General features: G+C 40.0%; 1 long non-coding RNA gene across 3 annotated transcripts; it reads right to left on the bottom strand.

The window, feature by feature from the left end:
• Positions 1-15,272: 15,272 nt before the first annotated feature.
• Positions 15,273-26,098, bottom strand: LOC134298278 (uncharacterized). 3 transcript variants are annotated; one of them, XR_010005280.1, is made up of 3 exons: positions 24,732-26,098; positions 23,539-23,597; positions 15,273-22,113 (listed from the first exon to the last, which is right to left on the bottom strand). It is a non-coding gene; the product is annotated as an uncharacterized LOC134298278 (long non-coding RNA). The 3 variants fall into 3 exon arrangements; XR_010005279.1 differs by lacking the exon at positions 24,732-26,098 and adding an exon at positions 23,750-24,670; XR_010005278.1 differs by lacking the exon at positions 24,732-26,098 and having other exon boundaries at positions 23,539-23,741.
• Between the last annotated feature and the right edge of the window lie 1,397 nt (positions 26,099-27,495).

Below are 27,495 nucleotides of genomic sequence, written 5' to 3'. Positions count from 1 at the left end.
TAGCCCTCAAGGCTCCTGCGGTTGCCTGCACCAAGCTTTGTCAAAATAGCCACAAGCCATTTGCCACCCAATCTGCCTGGCAGAGGTGTATCCAGACAAGCAGCCGTGGAATAAGAAAAGGGTCTACGTCGCCTTGGATGCCCAAAGTGACGCATCTCTTGCAACCCCAGAGTTCTTCGACATGTTCGACCTTCATACAGAGACAATAGAATACACCATATCCACTTGTTCTGGAAAGAATAAGATGAATGGCAGAGTTGCAACAAAGTTCAAAATCTCACCTGTCGGACAAAAGGCCAGGTACGATCTTCCTGACCTTATAGAATGCAGCCTGATTCCCAGGAACAAAGAACAGATAGCCACGAAGGAGGTGGTACAAGCCCATGCTCATCTCAAAGGTATTCAAGATCTAATTCCAGCTTTGGACTTAGAAACAGACATCGTAATGCTTATCGCTGCAAATTGTCCCACACTGTTCCGTGTTAGCAACCAGATTGAAGGTCCTAAGGGATCACCCATGGCCCAGCAGTTGCCTTTAGGATGGACGGTGTTAGGCCCAGTCTGCCTGAACAAGATGTTCCAGCCTGTCACTAAAAGGCCTTCACTAATGCAAGGATGTGCCAGCCACATCTCAGTTTGCTGCCAGGGAGTAATGCCCGATTACTCTTCCATCTTTGAAGTCACAGAGAGAGATGAGCAAACAGCCTTCTCTAAAAATGAACAGAAGTTCCTTGAGATGATGAACAGCCAAGTCACTCAAGACTCTGAAGATAATTGGATAGCACCTTTACCTTTCAAGCCGGTAAGACCATCTCTACCCAACAACAGAGATGTTGCCCATCATCGTCTCCTGTCCTTAAGAAGAAGGATGCTAAAGGATCCGAAGGTGAAGACCCAGATCATCCAGTTTGTGGAAGACTTCTTCAGAAGCAACTACGCTGAACCAGCCAGCATGTGTGTGAAGAGAGAAGAGCAGTGGTTCCTGCCGTACCACAAAGTGACTCATCCTCAGAAACCTGACGAAGTCCATATTGTTTTTGACGCTAGTGCAGATAGCCAAGACTTATCAAGGCAAGGTTTAAATCCAGCCAAGTTTGAAAGATTTTCAAAATGGACTAGACTTCAGGCAGCCATTGCCAGGCTCATACATTACATCACTACAAAAAACAGTGGTGCAATTCAGCCCCAAGATCTTTCGAAAGCCTCAACAGTCATCCTGAGATCCACTCAAAGACAGTGTTTTTCAGAAGAAATAGCTTGTTTAGAAAGAAAAGCATCCTTGCCCAAAAATAGTTGTTTAAAGGACTTGAATCCCTTCCTGGACAATGAGGGTCTCCTTAGGGTTGGAGGTAGACTAAAAAGAGCAAAGATTAGATCCTGTGTTAAAAATCCTGTTATTTTGCCATACCATAGCCACATAGCTCTGCTGTTGACACAGCATTTCCACGCAAAGGTTAAACACCAAGGAAGGACATTTACTGAGTCTGCCCTAAGAAACAATGGGTTTTGGTTTGTTAAGTGCCAACGTAAAGGTTGGGAATTTGGTGTTACTTAAACAAAAGATGCTCCTAGATACCAATGGGCTAAGGGTATTGTGTCAAAATTATATCCTAGTTCTGACAATAGAGTGCGCAAAGCCCAGGTTAAGGTAGTTTCTAACAAAAGGGTTTTTTATTTGACAGGCCTATTAGCGACATGGTTGAGTTATTTTCACAAGACGTACAGTCTTAAAGTTATTAGAGTTAAAGGTATTTAACTCCATTTTGTTTAGATTTCCGAAAGTCCGGAAATCTAGGCCGGGAGTGTGACGGCGTGAGTGGCGCCATCTATATGTCAAACTATAAGTTGCAAGATTTGAATTGTTGTATCATGCCTGATTTTGCCCTTACCCTGTAAATGTAGTTGGATTGGTTATTTATATCTGTCAATCAATGTTGTTTGTACCTGTTATATTGCTCACTCAGCAAAACTGTTTGGCTCCACCTCTTCCCCGAGTAGGACAGTGTTTCCTCTTTTCATTCCACCAGCAAGCTCTCTATCGGATGGACGTGAGAGAGAGACTTGGCACTAAAAGCCCTTCAAAAGTTACCTCTCAGCACCAATTCTGAGGTTCTTACCCTTGGGACTCACACTTCATGTTCAGGGCCAACCTGAACAACGTTGAGGAGTCTCAAGCGCCTTCACATCAGTCCTTTGGCAACAGAGGAAGACTCTTGTCTTCAGATATAGGTCATTGGACTGAGGCTGAGTTTGCTCCGGCATTCACAGCCAGAGAAAGAGGGATCTAGAAGGCTCCACGGACTTAAACAATCAAAGACTGTAATGTATATTTTCTTTTACCCCCTTTGTGAACAATAAACCCAGTTTTTGAGTTATCTACAGTGTTTTGGTCCTTGGGAGTTCCAGTTTCCCTAAAGGAGGGCAAGAAGCAATCCCCTGGGGAAAGATGTCACGTCCATGCCTCTTTCACTAAGAGTACAGCCCCAGGCGCGACGGCACAGTGACCACGTGGGGATTGAATCCTGGGCTCAATCCACTGCACCACACTAGCTCTGTCCATCTTGATGTCTGTCCTCTAAACCAGTGGTTCTCAACCTGTGGATCCCCAGATGTTTTGACCTTCAACTCTCAGAAATCCTAACAGCTGGTAAACTGGCTGGGATTTCTGGGAGTTGTAGGCCAAAACACCTGGGGACCCACAGGTTGAGAACCACTGCTCTAAACTGAATCAGTTGATCATTTGGCAAACAAGTCATCTTCTGCATGGCTAAGAAGAAAAAAGATTCTACCAAAATACCCAAATAGCCAAGAACATCTTGACTGTAAAAGGTGTTCAGTGGTGAAATAGGTTGCCTCAAAGGGTCATGGTTTACTTGGATTCTTCTTCTTTGGAGGTCTTCAAACAGAAATTTAATAATCATATTTTGGAGTATTTTAGCTGTGTGTTCCTACATGGTAGGGAGGTGGACTAGATGGCCCTTGCAGTCCTTCAAAGAATTGTAATGAGGTGTGACAATGGCTATGAAAAGACCTGGCTCCTCTTCAATGCCTTCACAAAGAGCTCTGGCTCATCTCTTTCACATTTTCTCTCTAGGGCATTGTTTCTCTGCCTGTGGGTCCCCAGATGTTTTGGCCTTCAACTCCCAGAAATCCTAACCGCTGGTAAACTGGCTGAGATTTCTGGGAGTTGTAGGCCAAAACACATGGGGACCCACAGGTTGAAAACCACTGCTCTAGGGGTTGAAAATAGCTAGCTTTTCAGTGGAGAAGCCCCTGATGGCGCAGTGGGTTAAATCCTTGTGCTAGCAGGACTGCTGACTTGAAGGGAAGGTTGCTGACCTGAAGGTTGCTGGTTCGAATCCAACCTGGGGAGAGCACAGATGAGCTCCTTCCATCAGCTCCATCTCCATGCAAGGACATGAGAGAAGCCTCCCACAAGGAATGAATTTATTTATTTATTTATTTATTTATTTATTTATAGTATTTAAATTCCGCCCTTCTCACCCTGAAGGGGACTCAGGGCAGATCATAATGTACATATGCATGGCAAACATTCAATGCCATTAGGCATACAACACACACAGACAAAGCTTCTGGCTTTTATGAAGGTATGCTTGATTCTGGCCACAGGGGAGCTGCTGCTTCATCATCCAATCTGACACTGAGTCCTTGATGGAGTGCTTCCTCATCTTCTGCACACACGTTGCTGGCCAGGCTGTGGAGCAGCTGGCTAGTAACCAGCTGCAATAAATCACTACTGACTGAGGTCATGAATTCGAAGCCCGGGTTGGGTTAAGCCCCCGACCATTAAATAGCCTGGCTTGCTGTTGACCTATGCAGTCCCGAAAGACAGTTGCATCTGTCAATTAGGGAAATTTAGGTACACTTTATGCGGGAGGCTAATTTAACTAATTTACAACATCATGAAACTGCCAGCAAAACACAAGGAAAGGAATGAGGAAGTACAGTCACTAGTAGACAGTGAAGCAACAGCTCCCCCTGTGGCCGGAATCGTGAAGCTGGAAAAAAATGTTAAATGCCTCTGTGTCTGTCTATATATGTGGTTTGTCTGTTGGCATTGAATGTAATCCACCCTGAGTCCCCTTTGGGGTGAGAAGGGCAGAATATAAATACTGTAAATAAATAAATTTTTATGATAATGTAAATTAGTTAAATTAGCCTCCCCACATTAGTGGTCCCTAAATTTTCCTACTTGACAGATGCAACTGTCTTTTGGGTTGCTTAGGTAAACAATGAGCTAGGCTATTTAATGGTCGGGCACTCAATCCAACCCGAGCTTCAAAATCATGACCTCTCGGTCAGTGGTGATTTATTGCAGCTGGCTACTAACACCAGCTGCGCCATAGCCTGGATGGTAAAAACATCAAAAAATCTGGGCATCCCCTAAACAACATCCTTGCAGACGGCCAATTCTCTCACACCAGAAGCGACTTGCAGTTTCTCAAGTCACTCCTGACATGAAAAAAGTGGAGAAGCAAACACTTACAGACACAGACCAGAACTCCACATTACAGGGCAAGTACAGGATTAACCAGCCCATGCGGGGGTGCTTGCAGAAGGGAAGGGAAGTATACAGAAGTACCAAACCCTTTCCAGTTCTCGCAAGCAAATATTTCACCCCTTCATCCACATTACCTCTGTAAACAGACATCTGTAAGCACATCTTTTTGGATTACAAGCCATTATTCCCCAGTAGTCATGCTAGATGGAGAATTATGAAAGTTGTCCAACAGTCAGGTTTGCAAGCTCTGATTGAAAGAGATAATATTCACTTTTTCCATAAAAGAAAAATTGAGATATGTTAGACAAAGAGAATGGGAGAAACAGAAGATCACTGTTTTGGACACCACGGGGACCATAAGTTACCTACAGTGCAGATGGAACAACCTGTTCAAAGAGCTAGCCCCAACTTAACTAAGCAATGTAATGGAGAAGTGAAAAGGAACACATTTCATGAGGATTGATTTGTCTTTATTGAATATGTAAATGAACATCTGCAGCAGCATCAACCTCCACCTGGCCAGAAAGTGTTCTGAAAGGACGGTGCTTCTTCTTCAACTGACCATTAAAGGTTTCCTATAAAAGAGCACTTCATTCAAATAGAGCTTTTTGGCCACAAAATATTCCATCCTCCTAGTCCAATATTTACTCTTAATCTTTTATTTTCCTTTGTTTGTTGATGGACTGCTTGTGTTAGGTACATAAATGTTGTAAACATTCAGTGTACTATTACTACCTGCACACAAGATAATAAAAGATACAACAAAAATAAAGATTTAAAAAATCTCAAATATATAAAGCTGGGGGGGGGGGGTTCTACGAAGTATAGCACAGGATTCTATTAATTTCTTTGTACGTTTTAGAGCAAACCTAATTGTTCTCCATGTCTAGTGGAACTATGGTCCCATCTATACTGTCATATAGACCAGTTTCTGAATCCAGATTAACTACATTGAACTGGACCATATGGCAGTGTAGGCTCATATAATCCAGTTCAAAGCAGTTAACCTGTATTATATGGCAGTGTAGACCCAGCCTACATCCAATCAGCAGACAACATACAGATATTTTACAAATTAGTTCTTAACTGAATCCTTCCCCCTTTTATAAAATTTTAATCACACAGCAATTCTAACACCCCATCTACATTGTCATTTGTGTGTGTGTGTGTGTGTGTGTGTGTGTGCGAGGAACAACATGAGAACCTCCAAGTCACTTCTGGTGTGAAAGAATTGGCTGTCTGCAAGTATGTTGCCTAGGGGATGCCCGAATGTTTTACCATCCTGTGGGAGCCTTCTCTAATGTCCCCACATACAAAGCTGGAGCTGACATGTGGGAGCTCACCCTGCTCCCTGGGTTTGAACCGCCAGTCTTTCAGTCAGCAGTCCTGTTGGCACAAGGGTTTAACCCATTTTTTTGTGCCACTGGGGTTTCCTATAAACTTTCATATAATCCAGTTTCAGGATGCAAATTAACTGCATTGAACTACATTATATGGCAGTGTATGCTCATTTAATCCATTTCTGTGTAGTTAAATTGCATTCTGAAACTGCATTATATGGCAGTGCAGATGAGGGCTTAGTTGTTGGCTCTGCTATAGTTGTATGTTCCTTGTAAATTTTCTTGAAGACATCCTGCCATTTGAAGGTGAGCCTACCCTCCCAACCAGTTCACGGCTGCTTTCTCATTGATAATACTGTGCCATTGTAAGTGGATGGAATAGCCTTGTTAAAGTTTGTCGAGGTTTATAAATAAAAGCCCACATTAGTAAAGTTATCAAGAAGGACTAGTGTCTTGTAGGGAGAGCCATCACATACCCATTGACTTGGGGGCTTCACCCCTTCCTTAGGCATAAAGCACACCCCCTGCTAAACCATCCACCAAGCTAAAACAAAACACTGGGGAAAGTGTGAGGAATGCCAAGGCAAAATGCCAGGGAAGAATCACAGAACATGGCCTCCTTGAGCCTGATGCTTAACTCCATCAAATGCTTGCCCTCTCTGTAAGCCTAGGAAGAGGAGAACAACAGTAAGAGGAAACCACTCTTTCCACAAGGGCTAGATACAGAGCAATATCTTGAATTCAATGGTGTGACTTCTACTCCCCCTGCTGGATAAAGTGCTGTACATCTTCCAAGATTTAGCTCATGAAAACAGTCATTTTTTAAAACTCAGAACCCTTCCACACAGCCATATAGCCCAGAATATCATGGCAGAAAAGCCCACAATATCTGCTGCGAACTGGGTCATCTGCTATATATTCCAGCACAAAGCAGATAATGTGGGATTTTATTCCGCTGTGTGGAAGGGGCCTCAGGAAAGTGTCAGGAGGTTGCTGAAGATTGCAGTATTTGTTAATGTAGTTCTTGAAAGGTTTGTATTTATTTATTTATTTATTTAAAACCTTTATATTCCGCCCTTCTCACCCTGAAGGGGACTCAGGGTGGAGCACAACATATATATGGCAAGCATTCCATGCTGGGACATAAAATAATTATAAATATACACAAACATTCAAACATTACAAACATTAAAAATATCCAAAGTTTATGTTATTCCAGACTATTTCACAGCTATAACTGCAACATTATATTTCTATCTTCCAACAAGTTTCTTTTAAATTAATAAACATGGCGGAAAAAATATATGCATCCTTGTCTTCCCGCCTTCCTTTGTCAAAAAGAAAAATTATAATGCGTCAGTGTAATGGCATGTTTGCTCTACAACACTACAACTTAATATATATATATATAATGGAGAAAAATTTCCTTTCAAATAACAGGATGAATTTAGTAAACCATGTTCTTAGGGGTTTTTAAAACCTTTATGTGTTCTAGTGCAGAGAACCATGAAATGTTTACAACAGGTTCCAAAATGAATGGAATAAGGTGACACAGAGGTGGCAACAACTAGCAACACCCAAGGATCTGTATCATGAGAATTCACATTTCTTCATGCCTATCTGGAAGAGCCCATACAACACATTTCTTCATGCCCATCTGGAAGAGCCCATACAACACATTTCCTAGGTCTTAGCAAGCAATTACTTATGGCTCTGTCTGCGGATGCACTAAGACTGACTTTCCAATGTTATACCGGCTTAAAATAAACCAACGTGCTGGTAGGAGCGTACATAAAAAGTCTCCTGCTTCCTAAAATATGCTACATTCTGCAATTGTCCATCGTGCATTGATTTTAATGTAAAAAATTTTATTTTTGTACTGTAATAAATTAAATAACTAACAATTCTAAAGTGTATTTGTAAGTTGCAGATAGTGGGGGCTGTGTATGTTAGTTTCATCACATGGGCATTTTCATGCATCAGCGTGGCTTCTCAAATAGTTATTGTGCCATTTTAAAAAATAGGAGATGAAACCTGTGACTCTTACACATGACATTTTAGAAAACCACCTCCCAAACTGCCAGTGGGAGTAAGAAGACAACATTCCAGATGATGCAATCTCCAAAACCATATCCTAATGAGATGTTGACATCTGGTGGTGAAGTGTTTTAATGTTGTACTGAGCTGAATAATCACAGATTTCTTTTTAAAAATTATTTTGCAAAAACATATAGTTTCTCTTTAATATTTTTTACAGAAACTCAACATTTCTTCGATTAAATCTGACCAAGAACGCAAGCAATAACACTCAAAATGGCTTGGGATTTCAGTATGCAAGGGAGTAAACCTCCCTTCATATATTTTCATGCCTGTTATGACTTATGGATGAGGCTTTCCTCCACCCACACAATGTGGAAGTGGGCGGAGGTCTCTGTTTTGGCAGTCCAATTATTGTTTAGCATCCCCCTGAGAACTGGTCAATGCTGACATTTTGGTGTCAAGTTATTTTATTTATCGTGTCAGAAGCAAATTGAAGGTACAGTTATAATGTATTTAAAAACACAAAGTTAAACTTGGCATTATACTAAATGTCCTTTGACCAGAAGCTGGCCACTTGGAGTGCCTCTGCTGTCGCTGTAGGAAAGTCCTCCATTGTGCATGTGCCAAGGCTCGTGTTGCATTGTAGTAAATGGTCTGTGGTTTGCTCTGTTCCACACTCACATGTCATGGACTCCACTTTGTAGCCCCATTTCATAAGGTTTACTCTGAATCTCGTGGTGCCAGAGCGAAGTCTGTTCAGCACCTTCCAAGTCGCCCAGTCTTCTGTTTGGCCAGGAAGGAGTCTCTCATTTGGTAATAAGTTAAGACCAGACTGTTTATGCAAACCTTTGGGTGTTGATGACTCAGTTCTGATTTGCCATTGCAGATTTTACATCCTGGACTGTTAGTTATTATTGTATGGTTTATATGTCATCCTAACTTGTGCACTGATATAGGATGTGTTAATATATTTAAATAGAAATAAGCCAGACAAGCATCAAAGCAAAAATGGCAGGATTCTGAAACAGTCAACAAAATAGGGTTAATCTTTACTCAAAACAGGTGAGAACAGAGATTCATCAGCCTCTTGCAAAGGCCTCCTTTAAAAAAAAATCACATCTTGGTATCATCTATATATATAAAAGAGTGATGGCATCACGGCAATTCACAAAACAACAAAAGTACAGGCCCCCCAACCTCAAAATTTGACAACACAACCCATCATCCACGCCTCAAGGTTGATACAACAAAAAGAAAAGAAAAATAAAGTCCTAATTAGAAGGAGAGCAATAATTTTTTTATCCAATTGCTGCCAGTTTAGAGGGCTAATCTATGCCCACTTGGTTGCCTAGCAACCAAGGGACAGCCAGGTTTCAGTTAGGAGACAGGCAGATTTAGGCCTCACTTAGGCTTCTTCCACAGATTATCTAATTTGCACTGGATTATATGGCAGTGTAGACTCAAGGCCCTTCCACACAGCTATATAACCCATTTATAATCTTATATTATCTGCTTTGCACTGGATTATCTTGACTCCACACTACCATATAATCCACTTCAGTGTGCATTTTATACAGCTGTGAAGAAGGGGCCTCAGATAATCCAGTTCTGAGCAGATAATATAAGATTAGAAATATACAGTAGAGTCTCACTTATCCAACGTAAACAGGCCGGCAGGATAAGTGAATATGTTGGATAATAAGAAGGGATTCAGGAAAAGCCAATTAAACATCAAATTAGGTAATCGTTATACAAATTAAGTACCAAAACATCATATTATACAACAAATTTGACAGAAAAAGTAGTTCCATGCGCAGTAATGCTATGTAGTATTTACAGTAGAGTCTCACTTATCCAACACTCACTTATCCAACGTTCTGGATTATCCAACGCATTTTTGTAGACAATGCTTTCAATATATCGTGATATTTTGGTGCTAAATTCATAAATACAGTAATTACTATATAGCATTACTGTGTACTGAACTACTTTTTCTGACAAATTTGTTGTCTAACATGATGTTTTGGTGCTTAATTTGTAAAATCATAACTTAATTTGATGTTTAATAGGGTTATCCTTAATTCCTCATTATCCAACATATTCGCTTATCCAACGTTCTGCCGGCCCGTTTATGTTGGATAAGTGAGACTCTACTGTACTGTATTTACAAATTTACCACTAAAATATCACAATGAATTTAAAACACTGACTACAAAAGCATTGATTATGAAAAGGCAGACTGCGTTGAATAATCCAGAACATTGTATAAGCGAATGTTGGATAAGTGAGATTCTTCTTTAATATGAAATAATTACTGGGATAGAATAACGCAGAACGATATAATCTCTAAAACCAGGACAGTAAATAAACGGGAATTCCACACAGGAAACAATCAGGGCCAGCTAACATCTCCCAACAAAGTATTCCCATCATCAAAGTCTGGAAAATCCTCTGTTTTCTCAGGGCCACAGACAGTAGAAGCACATAAAATATCGCAAACGACACCACTCTGAAAACAAGGGAATTCCAGACAGGAAACAATCAGGGCCAGCTAACACCTCCCAACAAAAAATTCATTCAGGGAGGAAACAGCCAGGCTTTAAAGCTGCAAGGCCATTACATCCTAATCATTTTTCCTAATTGCAGCATTCAGACTTGCCTCCAACAAACAAAAAAAACCAATCAGAAATATTGTATATTCACAACCTTTAGGAAATAATATCCCCTGATGGCGCAGCGTGTTAAAGCGCTGAGCTGCTGAACTTCTGGACTGAAAGGCCACAGGTTTGAATTGGGGGAGCGGAGAGAGTTCGCTCCAGCTTCTGCCAACCCAGAAGTTCGAAAACATGCAAATGTGAGTGCATCAATAGGTACTGCTCCGGTGGGAAGGTAACGCCGCTCCATGTAGTCATCCCACATGACCTTGGAGGAGTCTACGGACAACGCCGGCTCTTCGGCTTAGAAATGGAGATGAGCACCAACCTCCAGAGTAAGACACGACTGGACTTAATGTCTGGGGAAAACCTTTACCCTTGACCTTAACTACCACCAATTCCTCAATACTTTATTTCCCATACCACCAGACTTCGCCACAGCAACGCGTGGCCGGGCACAGCTAGTAATAAATAAATGAGTAACTTGATGACACCACAACAGAAACAGCCCATTCACCTACTGAACCTCAGTTGGTAGGGAAAGCTAATATAGAGAAATATCTGCTTAACAGAAGGTGGAAACAAAGGCTGTCCCCAAGCTATGAACAATGTGAGTAGATCAATAGGTATCACTTCTGCGGGAAGGTAATGGCGCTCCATGCAGACATGCCGGCAACATGACCTTGGAGGTGTTTATGGACAATGCCTGCTCTTTGGCCTAGAAATGGAGATGAGCACCAACCCCCAGTGTCCGAAAGGACTAGACTTAATGTCAGGGGAAAACCTTTACCTTTACCTACCTAACTCCAGCCATATATATACATATAATTTGGCTTTGGATATCATAGGAAGGGTTAACACCCCTATGGTGTTTGTTTTACTGTCTGTGACGGTTCAGAAGATTTCACCTCACTTTCTGTCCCTGTGAGAATTGTATTTTGAAAAATATAGCTTGTGTGGAAACAAGGATTGGTGATAAAGCTGAGACACTTTTTCCCCCTGATAACTCTTTCAAGAGTGAATTTCCCTTCCAATGAGTAGATTTCTCTCACTTCCTGTTGTCTCATACCCGTTCTTCATTGTGAGTTGTTTGAAAGTCAGATGTTTGTAAGTCAGGGATTGCCTTTATCCTTAAAACATTAGTGCTTTCAAAGTGGAGAACTTTGAACAAAGACCAAAAATGAAAATCATAGAGGTACAGAGCAATATGCTACCAAAATGCTACAAGTGTCAGGCAGTAGCATTTTGTACCAGTGGAGGATTCCAGAGTCCTTCTATAGAATTAGCAGCATTAGCGGTATAGAGGAAATTATGAAAAAGGAGGAAAAGATTATTAAATTGGCCTGCATTTTAAGAAGGAAGGAAATCCTATCCAGTACCAGGTGTATGCCAACAGCAGCTGGATTCCAAACCAACAGTTCTTCTATTTCAAGTGACAATACAACTAAACAGTCTCCTTTGCCACCAGACATTGTTTCAGAGTTTTTCCATTTTCCTTATGCCTGATATCTGATGAAAATTTGAAATAATATTGAATGCCATAACATACTAGAATTTATGTTTTCAGACACCATCCAGTGATTTTATGTGCATTTTTTAAAAAAACGGAAGGAAAAGGTGGTGTGTGTCACCCCCAAGCCAATGATGCCATCTGGTGGCTGACTATTTTACTTGACACCAGAACATTTTCAAGTTGAAACAACAAACAAAACATGCAATACAATAAGCTAGAAATATGGTCTTCCACAGCAGGGTAAGACTACTGCAGTACTTCTAGTTTCCAAATAATATTCATTGATCATGTATAGGTTACTTCCATAGACAACCTCCTGTTGAGAAAAGCAGCATGTTACAAGTAATGACAATGTGCAATGTGTTATTTTAGGGGTAACAAGGCTGTAAATATAGACCTTTTATAGAATAACATAATGGCTAGCTACTAACATTGTTATTTTATTATTTCAAAATAAAGTGTTTGGAGTCATTTGAGGGTGTTTTTCTTATTTTTCCCCTTTCAATATTTATTTATACTATATTTAAAATGCTGTTTATTTTGCAATTTCTAGACAAACTAATTTACTTGCCCCAGATTAAACACTGAAGGCTGTCGTTATGCTTCACATAATTGATATTTAATTAATCTGCTTGCTAAGTCAAACTACTAAAATAGATTCAGACAAATCCATCCTAAAGTTAATAAAGAAATCCTTGTACTTGGTTGCAAAGTGAAAGCTCTGCAATATAATTGATGTTTCATCTCCAAGAGTATAGTGCTTGAAAGGCAAACATGTGGAGGAATCCTATCCATATCCTCAACCTTGGAAACTTACCCCTGTAGATCTTATTCTTAGGACAGGGGAGGGTTATAATTGTGTCCTATCCATTCGGTTTACACCAGTGGTTCCCAACCTTTTTTTGACCGGGGACCACTTGACCAGGGACCACTCTCCGATATTAGTACCAAAAGGGTTACAAATCAGTTTTTGGTCTACTTTAGATTCGTTTGGTTATTTGGGGTGCTGATTCTAAAAACTGCATTGGCTAGACCACATCAGCTCTAGTTTCTGATACAGAATATATGCCACCCAGTAGTCGCCATCTGCTCACCCACAGAAAACCATATTTAATAATCTAGAGCTGATGTTGTCTATCCAATGCAATTTTCTGAATCAGCACCTCAAATAAATCCAGGAAGAGGCCTAAAAATGAAGTCACCAGGAAAAAATATTTTTGGTTGGGCTGCGTTATTTTTTGTAGTAGTAATGGTGAGGCCGTAGACCAGTGGTTCTCAACCTGGGTTCCCCAGATGTTTTTGGCCTTCAGCTCTCCGAAATCCTAATAACTGGTAAACTGGCTAGGATTTCTGAGAGTTGTAGGCCAAAAATATCTGTGGACCACAGGTTGCAAACTACTGGTTTACACAAAGGCTCTCTATATTGCTTCACTTTTAAGTTGAGCCTTGGCTATAATACATGCTCCATCACAAACCTGTGAAGCCCAGTATAAATTTATCATCATCATCATCATCATCATTTATTCATTTCTATCCCACTTTTCTCCCATGGATGGGATTCAAAGCAGCGTACAACATATAAAATTCATTCAAATACATCCGACCACAATACATAATCAGTTAAAACATCCTATCCCGATATAAAAACCTAATTAACATTTCAAATAAAACAATTTTAAAACTTACAGCAAGTACCATTTAAAGATATCCATAACCTCCGGTCACTGAAGTTATTTGTCAAGTATTATCAAAATATTTATCAGATATCAAATTAAGCACTCCTCTTTGCATTAGGACGGATCCAACACTGATAAATCTCTCCGGGATAGTGAAATACCTATTTGAGCTTCATGTTCTTTAATAAAAGTAATATTATTTACCATAGACATAACACATTTCCAATACTGAAACAATCTCATGGGTATTTTTGGCTTAGTGCTGAAGGTTGAGTCAATATCATTACCCACCTTTTGTGTACTGAAGCTTGAACCCTGTCAGTGTAGACCCACATAATGCAGTTTGACTGCACTGGATTAGAAGATGGATAACAGAAAGAACAGGGCACCTGGACACAAGGAAGATAAATGTTGTTTTTCTAATGAAGGAGGCATCAATACTGTAGAATTAATGCAGTTTGGCACCACTTTAACTGCCATGGCTCAGTGCTATGGAAGCATGGGAGTTGTAGTTTGGTGAGGCACCAGCACTCTTTGGCAGAAAAGGCTAAAAACTTCATAATACTATCATTGCCATGATTAACATTAAGCCATGGCAGCTAAAGTTGTGTCAAACCGCATTAAGTCTACAGTGTAGATGCAATCTAAGTTGCAATAACTATTACTTATGTACATAAAACCTTCCCAAAAAGGCAGTAAATGCAGTTCATTCCTTGAAAGTGTGATCCCAGCAGAAAAGGGATAGAGCAGAGAGTGGTGAGGGAACATGGGAACTTCGTGGCAGCTTTGGGGTGGCTCAAGCAGCCCAACAAGAGGAAGATGACCTCACTGTCTCTTGTCATGATCCATGCCCAGGCTCTCCTCCATGGCCTTGCTCAGTAGGAGATTACAATGTTACCCACGTCTGGTAAAATATGCCTTCTCTAGGAATTTTCTGGATTCTCGGGGAGGATTTAAAGAGGAAGTAGCAGTAGCCAGTGAAAGGAGTCAAGCACACCTTCTCAATTTAGCCATTATTTCTCTTCTGGAAATGGCTGCTTCACAATCCACATTTTTCCAAAAGTCCATATTCAGAAGGCCCTACTGGACATTGGTGGAGCTCCCCTATTGAGCTCATCCAGGGGTAATTCTGAACAAAGGAATATTGCCCCCCCCCCCCGAATGTGCAACAGGATTAGGTGGGTGACAAGATATATCCCATGCCAAATCAGTACCCATCTATGTGGGCTGCAGAGCCAGGTGCTATTGCGCAGGCAAGCAAAACATCTAATGCAAGGAGGTTCTGAATACTTCTTTGTGCACATTAGGAGAAAGTGCACAAAGAAGATGCAACAGATGCAACCTGATTTTTCTTCAGCATAAAAGTTACTATGATTTCTGAAACCAGCCTAGGATTTCTGAAACAGAATGAAGTTTCACCTAAGCAGAGATTAAAAGTTGTCTTCTGTCAATGGCTGATACTCCAAGATCAGTACAACAAAAAGTATTTTTCAATACAGTAATGAAAGAAGACAATAAACAGAACTGTTTCTATTATTGTGATTTTTATTAATTTGACATGATCTATTTGGCAAGTTTTTAAAGTTATACAATTCATTTAATTCCTAACCGGTGGCCACTGCCAGATGCCCAGAGGAAGGCGAAAAACCTCCAGGATCTCTGGCCAATTTGCCCTGGAGGAAAATTCCTTCCTGACCCCAAAAGTGGCAATCAGTGCTACCCTGGGCATGTTGGCAAGGACCACAGACAGCCTCCCCATTGCCCCTCACTCAGACTGTTAAACTCCCTCCTTCCCACCGTAAGGCTCAGGGAAGAGGCCCTGACACCCACTGTTGCAGTTCACTTCCCCTCTCCACAAGGAAAGCTCACCCGCATCTTCAGATGATTCCTCTTCAAAGGCACCAGACCATAGTCAGGTCCACTACTTTTCTCCTGTAAAAAACTCTTTCCCCACATCATTCTGATAGTCTATGATGGATCTGCAAATCATCATCAACATCATTAATATCATCCTTTTCTTGCCAACTTCTTACCACTTAAGGAAACTTGTGAGATCAAGAGCTTTCATTGGCCTGGATCTTACCAGTAAATCCCAATCAGAGGCGGCCTATTGAATGAACTGTTGAAAGGTGACTCAACATGTACATAAACCCTTTAAATAAAATTTAATTATTCTGGTTGGGGCTCACAATATGATTGCGATCACTGTCTTCAAGTCCTTCAGAAACAGAATAACCCACAACCCCCAAAAACCTGGAAAAATGTCTGATTGACCCTCAGTTGACTGATGGGATCAAACACTCTACAATCCTTCAAACTTGGTGGTCTTGTCTTGTAGAACAACATAACAAAAACATCAACTTTTAAAGTATTTCTCTAAGTCTCCCATACATAGAAGACAATTTTCTTGGGGCTAAAACCTCTGTTACCTGCAGTTTGCCATACTGGACATTGGTTGCTTAAGCAAGCTTGATCAGCGACTAAATGACATGCTGCCATCACTGCTTAGAAGTTTGGGTTTTCCTTACCTCCTTTGAAGATCACAGTGAGGCCGAAGATGTTGCTACCATACATGAACATGTCCTACCTTATTTTTGATCAAAAAGGCTTCAGTTTTTACTCTATAGAGTAATGAAGATTTCCTCTGCTACACTCTGCATGGAAGAGGCTTTGCTTATTCTTCCTAGAAAGAGCTGGTCTTCTCCAACTCCTTCATGACTGGTGGCCAAAACCACTTAGCTATTTAGCCAAGATATTCAGAGATACCAAATCAATTCTGCTTGTTACAAAAAGTAAATAGAATTATTGTCAAAAAAATTAACTATACTAAGTTGAGAAGATGGAAGTGTGAAAGATCATTTATATTCACCTCTGACAAATAATCTCTTCTCTTCTCCATTAACATGCCGAACTGAAATGAAGTTCAAATCTAGGACCTCTTCGCATGCTGTTTCGTTTTGCTAGCAGTTGGCACCTCATGCACCCTCCCTCCTCCCCATCATATGTTGGGGATGGGACGAGGCGTGTTGATGCCGTCTCTGTCCCCATCAGATGGGTGAAAGGGCAGCAATGTGTGTTGCCCCATTGCCCTTTCCCCATCATATGGGGGAAAGGAGAAGAAAATGCAGTAGCTCCGATAGTGCTACCCAAAAAACACTTTCCTCTCCATTATGGCAGAAGAAGTGTCTTGCGATGCTTCCCCTCCACTTCTGGAGGAATGTTGGTGGGGCCAAGCCAATGTCATCTGATGATGCTTGACAGACCCCATCAAAAGAAAAACCATGTGAAGAGGTCCCTGGTCTCTTCAAGGATATGCAAAACTCTGTTCACATTTACATCAGATGCTTCATCCATCTGGTCATTACTCCTTCTGACAATCTTGATATTGGATTTCCACCAATCAAAATGCAATCAATAATTTCCCCAGTCTTCTAGACTAGCTATATTAGTTCATGGCCTTTGTCTGAGGCACATCCATGGCTTTTATTCTCAAGTTTCTATTCTTAGTCTTCTTATTCTTACCCTCGTTCCTTCTTGCAGATTACTAACCTTGCTGTTTTGCCTCCATGTGCAACATTCCTCCATGTCTCAATACATGTTGTTATGTGATCTGTGCAGTACAAACAAGACAGCTGCTTCCTCAGTTGCAAGTCAAAGGCTGCAGCCTTTGGATATCTATGCAATGTTCCAATATCAGACTTACATACCTTTTGCCATTATCTTACGTGGTCACTTGTTAGTCTCCAGAAGTCATCAGTAGAGGACATCCCAGGTGAGAGGAATGTAATGTTCTACGGTCAAGGATATGTGATATGATAATGCATTGTGCCAAAATCTTGGGAAGGGACTGGGGAATACTCACCTTCACCCTAAACATGCTCCACTAAAACATGCAAGCATATAAGAATTTGCTGAGTTCTTTCATATAAATAAAGGCCCGGGCTGTGGCACATATAAAGGGCCAGGCTGTGGCATGGCTAGTTAGTAGCCAGCTGCAATAAATCACTACTGACCAAGAGGTCATGAGTTCAAAGTCAGCCCATGTGAGATTGAGTGCACAACCATTAAAATAGCCCAGCTCGTTGTTGACCTAAGCAACCTAAAAGATAGTTGCATCTATCAAGTAGGAAATTTAGGTACCGCTTATGCGGGGAGGCTAATTTAACTAATTTACAACACAATAAAAATCATCCAGCAGCTTGCAGAAAGGAATGAGGAAGTAATCCATCATGGACTCGGTGTCACAGTGTCTCTATCTCTGTCTGTATGTTTAATGGCACTGAATGTTTGCCATGTCTATGTACATTGTGATCAGCCCCAAGTCCCCTTCGGGGTGAGAAGGGCAGAATATAAATACTGCATATTAAATAAATAAATAAATAAATAAATACAATCTAGGCTCTTTCCTTGCATAATACTAGTTATCTCCTTGTATGAAGCTTTTTTCTACAAAGAATAGGTTTTATTATGTTATTTTGTATTTGGAACATGGTAAGGTGGAGTGGTGATAGAGAGGATTTTTATGGAGGGTAAATCTCAAATGATTTCTTTATTCACAATAAATGAGGTAAGGCGGATCTGGTCAAAAACAATGGAGAAAACTAATTTTTACATTGATTTATGTAAATATGATGAGGAAAGATTTTTTTCACACAAAAAAGCCAATGATACTGCTCCAAGATTTGTGTGCTGACTCGAACATTTTTAAAGGTGGATGGTTTAATCTTAGGCATAGACAGTTGGATATCCAATATGGACTTGGATATTAGGTCTTGGTTCGAACAATGCCCGAGTAATCTCTTTACATTTTGCATCATATTGTAGATCAAACATGCTGTTTGCAACAAAAATATATATAAACTTCACCTGCAGTTTAGCCTAAAAAACCAAAAAGGGGAGGGAAGTATTTTAGTACCTTTGTTGGTTTGATCCAGCAAAGTCCCAGTTACTCAGTTCTTCTGCTAGTTGTCTCGCTGAAATATTTCCAACACAAGTAATGCAAAACCATCATTAGCTCACATTCCTCCAGGTGAAGATCTGGGACTTTTGGGGTGTATCCGTAGCATTTAAATACTGTGTTGAAGAAATTAATTCCAGCAAATCCCTTACCTGGTGTTTGCAAATCATACCTATGAATCTTCTACTTCATGCACAGACTCTTAAATGCAGTGGGTTCAAAAAGCTCATTCTGGAAACCCCTTAATGGTTGCAAATCATTCCTTTGAATCTTCCACTCAGTGCATGGATTCTTAGACGCTATGGGATCAGATGCTCATTCCTGCAAATCTCTTACCTGGGGATCACATGTTGTTCCTCCAAATTTTCTTCTTCATGCCAGACTCTTGGATGTTAAGTTCTGTAGCATTGCTTAGATTTCACTATGGGCTTTTCTGTTGATATATCTTTATTAACATAACCCTGCTCATTTTCTTCAAGAGTAAATTCCTTAGAAAAACTTAATATGCCATGTTTGTAATCCATGAAAAGAACAAAGTCATGTTGCAAATCCTTGTGGGGTGTCTTCTGCTGCCTCATTCAGGCCCTGTCTACATGAGCAAAATACATAATACTTACCTCATATTGGCCGCTGATTCACACTCCAACCAGTTCTTTGGCCCTTAAACCACTTTAAAAACAATAGCCTTTTACCATGTATTCTGGCCAAGGGTCCACATTGGCCCCAAATTCAGTGGTGGGAAGGATCAAGGTCAGTGAGTCACATGATCATTTATTCCAAGACATCGGCCAGAGCTGATGTATATTAAATGAATGCGTATTCAGATAAATGCAGGTCAATATACTCACGTATCAATATAAATGCACCGCTGCATAGCAGGATGTGATATAATACGTTGTATCAAAATCTTGGGAAGGGATTGAGGAATACTCACCTTCAACCTTAACATGCTCCACCAAGACACGCCAGCATATAAGAACATGCTGAGTTCTTTTGTATAAATACCATCAAGGCTCTTTCCTTGCATAATACTAGTTATCTCCTTGTATGAAGCCTTTTTTTCTATGAAGAATAGGTTTAAAAGTAGAATTGGTTATATTATAATGTTATTTTGTATTTGAAACATAGTAAGGTGGAGTAGTGAAAGGGAGGATTTTTATGGAGGTTGCAAATCTCAAATGTTTTGTTTTTTCACAATTTTAAAGGGATATAAATGGGCTAAAGCGAATCTGGTAAAAAAAATGGTGAAAACTATTTTTACATTGATTTATGTAAGGATGATAACCATGTAATTTAAAAAGGTGTACAAGTGTCTTTTGAAATTAGACAGAAAATAAATCTTTAAAAGAACACATGATAAGGTGGGCCCAAAATAAGGGGCATAATATATAAACAGATGTTTGGGAATAAATGTTGACTAACAATATACCATGGGCAGTAATATAATAAAATATGTATTAAATTATGTATAATATTAACAACAATATAAAACTTTATTTATAGACCACCCTATCTCCCCAAGGGAATGCATAGCAGTTTGTGTGTTCAAGAAACTAATTCCAGCAAATCCCTTACCTGGATGATAGATGATACTTATTGCCAAATTTGGCATACTTAATGCCAAATATGCCAAATATGTTGCCAAAAATATCCACAAATGATTCAACTTTATATTGAGGTTTCCAGATGAGGAAATATTTTTTTCACACAACAAAACCAAAAGAAATTGCTCCAAGATTTGTGTGCTGACTTGAACATTTTTAAAGGTGGAAGGTTAAATATTAGGCATAGAGCATTGGATATTCAATATGGACTTGGATATTAGGTCTTGGTTTGAACAATACCCGAGTAATCTCTTCACATTTTGCATCATATTGTAGATCAATCATGCCGTCTGCAACAGAAAATATATAAACTTCCCTTAACAACCAGAAAGGGGAGTTATATGGAAAGAAAGGAGGACGTGAATACCTTTTGCGGGATTGATCCAGCTCAGTCCCAATTTTTCAGTTTTTCTGCTAGTTGTCTCGCTGAAATATCTCCAACACAAGAAATGCAATACCAGCTTCAGCTCATATTCCTCCAGGTGAAGGTCTGGAGCTTTTGAGGTGTAGCATTTAAATACTGTGTGTTCAAGAAACTAATTCCAGCAAATCCCTTACCTGGTGGTTGCAAATCATACCTATGAATCTTCTACTTCATACACAGACTCTTGAATGCAATGGGTTCAAAAAGCTCATTCTGGAAACCCCTTAATGAATGGTTGCAAATAATTTCTTTGAATCTTCCACTTGGTGCATGGATTCTTAGACGCTATGGGATCAGATGCTCATTCCTGCAAATCTCTTACCTGGTGATCACATGTTGTTCCTCCAAATTTTCTTCTTCATGCCAGACTCTTAGATGTTGAGTTCTGTAGCATTGCTTAGATTTCACTATGGGCTTCTCTGTTGATATATCTTTATCAACACCACCCTGCTCATTATCTTCAAGAATAAATTCCTTAGAAAAACTTAATATGCCATGTTTGTAATCCATGAAAAGAACAAAGTCACGTTGCAAATCCTTGTGGAGTATCTTCTGCCACCTCATTCAGGCCCTGTCTACATGAGCAAAATACATAATACTCACCTCATATTGACTGCTAATCTGCCCCATAGCATTTGTGATTATTCATACTCCAACCGTTCTCTTGTCTTGAACCACTTTAAAAATAGCCTTTTACCATGCATTCTGACCAAGGGTCCACATTGGCCCAAATTCAGTGGTGGGAAGGATCAAGGTCAGTGAGTCACGTGATCATTTCTTCCAAGACATCGGCCACAACTGAATTTTTAATTTTAATTTGCGGCTGAGGTATATTTAAGGAATGCATATGCAGATAATTGCAGGTCAACATACTCACGTATCAATATAAATGCACCTCTGCATAACAAGATGGCTAAAGAGGACCTAGCCAGAAACACAAATATCCATATATATAATGGTAAAAAAAGAAAAGAGAGGTAATGTGAATAGGGAAGATATTTTCATAAGCAAGAAAAGATTTGGCAGAAAAAAAGATATTTCCAAGCTTGACATCTTCACGTTATGACCCTGAGAGGTATTTGGAGCGACAGCCTTTTTATGGGCACGGATCAAACATCGGATCCTCCAACCATCAAGCTAAACACATAAGATATATCTCCATTAAACTTGCCCATCATTGTTAGGACCAAGCTGATCAACCTGAATAGGGCAGGAGCTCAAAAACAGTGATAAATATCCAGTGAGCAGGAGTCCCTTTTTTTTTTCCTTCTGGAGTCAGCTTCTTCCACTAGGAATTCAAAATCCCCCCAAGCCCCAGCGTTACCTTCCTCGTCCTTTCTGTGTTTTCACCTGTTTTCTTCCATGAACCCAACACTCTTCTACCTGAAGTGAAACAGAAAACCCTTCATTCTTGGAAGTGAAGAGACCCAAACTAGCAAATGCATTTGGGCACCTGAGGCAGAAAATCCCTGGGGAAAAGACCCCTCTCTCCTTTCCTCAAAGGAAAGCCAAAACAAAACTAAAAAAATTAACCCCCCCCCCCTTTGCCTGCCCCTTTGTGATCCTCCTTACTGCCCAACTGATGAAGCCAACTGCTTCACCCTTACTCCAGCCTTAACTGCCACGGAACTATTGGTGCATCACAATGGAAAACTTAGTGCACCATCCATACCCTGTTAAAGTCATGGGTATCCTGCCTGGGGAATATAACTACTTTGAAAGATGTTCCTAGTTGCTCCATGAAATGATAAGAACAAATGAATATATTTTCTTTAATGTCCCGAGTTACTCACAATAGGGTTTGTTAGAGCATGAGACCAGAAATCTCGATTTAACTAGCAAACATGGTTTGTTTGGAGAAAGGAAACTAAACTTTATAATAGCTCAAACATTATTAATTTACAGTACATAAAAGGTGGTCTGATGAAAAATGTTTACATTCCAACCAGTTCTTTGGCCCATAAACCACTTTTAAAAGAATAGCCTTTTACCATGTTTTCTGACCAAGGGTCCACATTGACCAAATTCAGTGGTGGGAAGGATCAAGGTCAGTGAGTCACATGATCATTTATTCCAAGACATCGGCCAGAGCTGAATTTTTTATTTTAATTTGTGGCTGATATATATTAAAAAATGTGTATTCAGGTAATTGTGGGGCAATATACTCATGTATCAATATAAATGCAGCTCTGCATAGCACGATGGGTAAAGAGGACCTAGCCAGAAATACATATATCCACATATATAATAGTAAAAAGAATGGAGCAATAATGTGAATGAGGAAGATATTTTCAAAAGCAAAAAAAAAATGTGGCACAAAAAAAGATATCTCTAATCTTTCCAGGATGTTTTAGTGCCTCTCTTGATGGTGGCACAGCTTCACCATTAATAACATTATTTCTTCCCTCCCTCCCAATTTCTCTTTTCAGTATTACTTCCTATCTCATGTTCTTCATTATGTATTGCTAGGATGAGGCTCCTTTGTATTTTTACCTCTTTTCCAAAAATTTTACGTATCTCAGGGATACACTTGACATCCTCACGTTATGACCCTGAGAGGTATTTGGAGCAACAGCCTTTTTATGAGCACGGATCAAACATCGGATACTCCAACCATCATGTCAAACACATAAGATACATTTCCATTAAACTTCCCCTTCATCATTAGGACCAAGCTGATCAACCTGAATAGGGCAGGAGCTCAAAAACAGTGATATATATCCAGTGAGCAGAAGTCCCTTTGTTTTTCTTTCTGGAGTCAGCTTCTTCCACTAGGAATTCAAAAATCCCCCCAAGCCCCAGCTTTACCTTCCTCATCCTTTCTGTGTTTTCACCTGTCTTCTTCCATGAACCTAACACTCTTCTTCCTGGAGTGAAACAGAAAACCCTTCATTCTTGGAAGTGCAGAGATCCAAACTAGCAAATGCATTTGGGCGCCTGAGGCAGAAAATCCCTGGGGAAAAGGCCCCTCTCTCCTTTCCTCAAAGGAGAGCAGACAAAACTAAGAAAAATAATCCACCTTTGCCTGCCCCTTTGTGATCCTCCTTACTGCCCAACTGATGAAGCCAACTGCTTCACCCTTACTCCAGCCTTAACTGCCATGGAACCATTGTTGCATCACAATGGAAAACTTAGCACATCATCCATACCCTATTAAAGTCATGGGTATCCTGACTGGGGAATATAACTACAGTACTTGGAAAGATGTTCCTAATTGCTCCATGATATGATAAGAGCAAATGAATATATTTCCTTTAATTTCCTGAGTTTCTCACAATACGGTTTGTGTGAGTGTGAGACCAGAAATCTGAATTTAAGGAGCAAACAAGGTTTGTTTGGAGAAAGGAAACTAAACTTTATAATAGCCCAAACATTCTTATTAATTTACAGTACATAAAAGGTGGTCTGATGAAAAATGTTTTTGTTGTTATATCTAATCACTAGAAGGATATTTTTATACAAATTAATACATTTTTTGCTGTAAAATATGTTATAGACAGTCATTTTGGTGTCACATTAATGCGGTCACTTAATGTGCCAATATGCTTAAGTAGGGAACACCAAATTTATCTTTGTTACTGCCTCTAGAAAGAAAGAAAAATATTTTAGATGCTACATTAACATTTTGCAATCACAATCCAAGGAAAGAGTTTTGTCTTTGTAAAAAAAAACCTCAGAGATTTTAAGTCCCAGTCCATTAGCTTCTTTTGAGGTCCCTTACATTAGGTATCTTCTCAGCCAGGAAGCTTAAATGATGGGCTATGCAGCAAATACAAAAAAACAAAAAAACAAAAAACAAAACAAAACCAGAAAGCAATATCTTTATTGAGCTAACTCCAAATTATAAAATAATTATGCATACTTTCTTTCAGATTTTTCCCAGTCTGAAACCCATGTTCTCAGCATTTCACAGAGAAGACAAAAGAAAGGTTATGTTAAAAACACACAAAGGGTTTTTTTTTAAGTACAACCTCATTGTCAGAAGTGGAATTTGAACTCACACCTCCACGGGAGACTGCAATCTGAATGTTGTGCCTTAAACAGCTCAGCCAGGTAGATTGGCTGCTTCTTGGCTCAATGTGCAGGCACATTTGTACACCACGTTTCCCAGCAGAGGTCAAAAGGCAGTTTAACTTTAACAGAGAGAGGTTGCCTACTTGGTCAGCTCTAGATCTTAGTGCCCGTTGGATTCAGGACACATTGAAGCATTATGAGTATGTTTATGTGTCTGCTGACTCAATCTATGAACTTCATAGATTTTCCTAGGCAATGAATCCTCAGATGTGATTTTGGCAGCCTCTTCCTCTGAAACATGGGCTGGATCTACATTGCCATATCTTCGGCGATCACTCATGTCCAAGTATGATTATCTTCCAAGATTTGTGTCTTGTTGGTGGGGCCGTAAGTGATTGTAGAGATCTATTCTTGATCAGTATGTTCTTCCACAGTGAGGACATCGATTTCCAGGTGGAAGGTGGTCCTGGTCAGGGTTGGCATGAGGTGCCTTTCTCTTGACACGTTTCTCCCTTTTGCCCTCTATTCATGCCTATTCGAATTCCACAGCACTATTGTTAACAGCTGACCTCCAGTTAGAACATTTGAGGGCCAGAGCTTCCCAGTTCTCGGTGTCTATGCCACAGTTTTAAGCCCATCTTTTAATCTCTTTTTCTGCCCACCAAAATTCAATTTTCCATTTTTGTGTTGGGAAGATAGTAACTGCTTTGCATATAATGAAGTTTGAAACTGCATTATATGGTCAGTGTAAACCAGGCCTGCACAGCATATGATACACTGGCCAGATACAGCCTACAAAGGACTTCCCTATAGCCTGTAGAGGCTTTCGGCAGAAATGTTTTAGAGGGAGATCAATGGGAGTTCAGTCACTATGAGGGAGCTTGGTCAGCCTCAAGTTTCCCTGCAGAGAGAGGGAGGTCCCCTCTGGAGATGGTGATGTCAACCTCTCACTTGCCCAGCCCTTAACTCCACCCCGACATGGATTTGCCAACTGCAGATGCTTTCCTAGAAAGAAGTGAGTTAAAAGTGGGGTGTTTTTGGAAACCTTGTTTGGAGTATTTTACTGTGCTTCAGCAGGGGTTGGTGTTTACAATGGATTCCACATTTGGTGGAGATAAACTGGGATCAGCTATAGCACTTTTTTGCCTGAATCTGGATTATCCTGAGACTTTTTTTGGCGGTACGTGTTTCATGGCTATATAAAAAACCGATTGGGCCAGCATTACAATCCACACACTTGCCCAACATCCGCGCTTTCCTGGGGGGTGGGGGTGGGGTAGGGTTGGGTTAGGGTTTTGTTCTCTACACTCTTGTTACTTGTTTTGTTCTCTACACTCTCTCCTGAAACTCACAGACTGTATAAGCATAAAAATCGTCTGTTTTATGGCATGTTAGATTTTATCTGGTTAAGCAAGAGGCCTAAAAAAGGAAAACATTATTAGAGAACAGAAAAAGCATCATCTGTCAAATAAAGGAAGGAAGAGAAGGGAAGGGAAAAAAGAAAATTTTGGATTTGAAACAAATCATTCAGAGGAAAAGATAGAATAGGGAAGAAGTAGTTATCATTTTCACAGGTTAGCTGATATAAATTATGAGTGATTCCACAGCAAGTTTTAGCACCCTAGATGTGAAATGCCCTCCCTATGGAAGCACCAACACTTGCTTCATTCTGATATGAAATTAAAGTTTGTGTGTGTCTCTGTGTGTTTAATCAATGCTTTGGGATTTGTCCATTTTTACCAAATCCATACAGGTTGGCTTTAAAATATTTTAATCAATAATTTATTTAAATTAGTCATATGTTCTTAAATTGTTTCCTGCCATTTTAAATCTTTAAGCTGTTATGTTGGGTCTAGAATTTGTCTTGCGATTTTGTAATAAAGAGTGAGATAGCCCAACTAAAATAAATGTCTTGTCTAGTTTTTTAGGCCTGTTCTTGGGGTATTTGGAGCACTAGTTCAGAAATTTGCATTGGACAGACTGCATCAGCCGTAGTTTCTTAGATATAGTTATCATAATTTTCTATGGGCAAGCAGATGGTGACTGACAGATGGTATATGTTCTGTATGCTGTGTGCTGGCCAGTGTAATTATTTGAATAAGTAAATACAGTAATATGCCCTAATATCTAAATATTTTTGACATATAAGACAATCTGGTAGTTGATGAAATAAGCGCATGGGATTATGAAATACCATTTGCATTATGTTTTATTGTTAGTGAGGCACACAGATAGTACTTCCAGATTCTGAGGAAGGTAGCCCATTCACTCAACCATGATTTAGTTGGGGGGGGGGGGATAACACAGTGCAATTTTCTTCTCAATGTTCATTCAATGCATATGGGTTTCATGGTGTCACTTCATGTGATAAGGCTATTTGTTACATCTATGGTAAATCAAGGCATAACATCAAAAAACACCAGCTCCTGTCTTTTCTTGGAAACTGAGGAGGGTTACCCGGGTTAGTACTTGGATGGAAGACCACCAATCAATACTAGATGCTGTAGACCTGTGGTTCTCAACCTGTGGGTTCCCAGATGTTTTGGCCTAGAACTCCCAGAAACCCCAGCCAGTTTACCAGCTGTTAGGATTTCTGAGATTTGAAGGCAAAAACATCTGGAGACCCACAGGTTGAGAACCACTGCTGTAGACTATATTTCAGATGAGTTAAAAAATGGCAAAACCACCTCTGAGGATTCCTTGCCTAAGAAAACTAAAAAATCCATGGAATTGCCATAAGTCGGCAGGCAA

The sequence above is a fragment of the Anolis carolinensis genome, chromosome 4 (assembly GCF_035594765.1).
Source record: "Anolis carolinensis isolate JA03-04 chromosome 4, rAnoCar3.1.pri, whole genome shotgun sequence".
NCBI classification, from domain to species: Eukaryota; Metazoa; Chordata; class Lepidosauria; order Squamata; family Dactyloidae; genus Anolis; species Anolis carolinensis.
This window is presented reverse-complemented; position numbering and strand designations above follow the sequence as displayed.